Raw genomic sequence first — 1,925 nt, forward strand, 5'->3', positions numbered from 1 at the left:
CATGCGTCTTCGGGCGTCGGCGGAGGAAGCCGTGGCGTCAACACCCGGCGCCGCGAGGACGATGCGGGCGCCAATGGGAATGAAGGCGGTCGGACGGTGGGGAAGGTGTCCATCCACGGCGGAATTCGCGGGGCGGGTCCCAGGGGAAAGGGAGGGGTTCGGGAAGAGTGACGAGTTAACTTCGCTGGCATTTCTGTGGATTTTTAAAGCTCACAAAGCACCTTGTCACTTTATCCCCACAACAGGCGTAAAGCGGAAAATGTTTGGACCTCGTTTCACAGACAAAGAAACTAGGCCCAGAAAAGTGGTAGTGCTCTCAAGGTCACGCTCCTGGAACGGGAAACGGACTGAGTCGGGACTCAAACCAGTTCTCCAGATTGAGAATTCCGGGCTCCGAAAAAAATGGGAAAGAGAAAAGGAGGGGAAAAAACCATAACCAGGGTCTACCTAAGTGGAAAAGTGGTCTCGACTAGAATAGGGCTGTTTTGTGCTATGAAAGAGCAAGGGTGAGATGAGGAGTTACTGCTAATAGGTATGGGATTTCCTTTTGGGATAATGAAAGTGTTCTAAAAATTGATTATAGTAATGAATACACAACTCTAAATATGCTAAAAGACATTCAACTTTACACGTTGAGTGAATCATATGGCGTGTGAATTATATCTCAAGTTATTAAAAAATAAACAGGAAGGGTGATAGCATTCTGGAGAAGGGTGAAGCTGAAAAGTTATATGTTGCACTTTCCCAAATAGTGTGTCTGCTACTTCTGGCCAGCTTGGGACGGGAACATTTCCAGGCTCCAGCCACCCTCCTTTCCTCAAGTCTTGAAGTGGGGCGGAAAGGGTAAGTGGGAGGTTGGAGAGCAGAGGAGGAAAGGGGTGGAGTCACTGGAGTGAATAAGTCCCATGACAAGTGAGATTTCTGCCGCCTGGGAGAGCGTCACGTGTGGGGAATGACACAACGCCCACGCCAGAGCGGGCTAAGTCAAGATCGCTTCCCAGTGTGCTCACCTAACGTCCGCAAATGGGACGGAAGACACTCTCAAAAGCCCCTTCTCCCCGCCTCAGGTGACTCAGTTCTCCGTCCCGACTCGTTTAAGAAAAGGGGGAGGAAAGGCAGGATAAACATAGGTTTAGGGGGAGAACTGGCCACCCACCGGGATCATAACTACCCTTAGCTTGGGGTTTACAAGTTCAAGTACTTCCCACCAAGTATGAAGTAGTTCCCTAAAGTTTCCTACGCATGACCCACCTGGAGACCCACAAAAATAATATGAAGGTTGGGCAAGAGCAAACCTATCAATTTGGAAGGACAAGGATGAAAATACTAAGTCTTATGAAGTGCCGGATGGGACTGAATTTGCTTCCTGTGTTTTCTCCCATTCTCACCCTCACCCCACATTCACCCTTATGTCATTTAGATGTTTGGGTAGTAGGAATGCCAACCAGCTGGTTGGCTGTGAGCCCCAAATGCCCTTTCTCTTCTTAACCTTTCATACTTGAAAACCAAAAAAAGTCTTCTCTGAATCTCTCCTTTTATTTTATCTTCCTGAGGGCTATCACTCACCTGATCTACCTACATACATGCCTCTCTTTTCCTGGGGGATCAGAAGAGCCGAAAAACATACGGGCAGGCTTTACTTTTTCTTTCCACAATATTATCATACACATCAGAAAATTTAAAGAAAAAGGTGTCGGCCGGGCGTGATGGTTCATGCCTATAATCCCAGCACTTTGGGAGGCCAAGGTGGACGGATCACGAGGTCAGGAGTTCAAGACCACCCTGAAAAACATGATGAAACCCCATTTCTACTAAAAAATACAAAAATTAGCCGGGCATGGTGGCGCGTGCCTGTAATCCCAGCTACTCAGGAGGCTGAGGCAGGAGAATTGCTTGAACCTGGAAGGTGGAGGTTGCAGTGAGCA

The sequence above is a fragment of the Colobus angolensis genome, unplaced genomic scaffold (assembly GCF_000951035.1).
Source record: "Colobus angolensis palliatus isolate OR3802 unplaced genomic scaffold, Cang.pa_1.0 Scaffold50, whole genome shotgun sequence".
Classification (NCBI taxonomy): Eukaryota; Metazoa; Chordata; class Mammalia; order Primates; family Cercopithecidae; genus Colobus; species Colobus angolensis.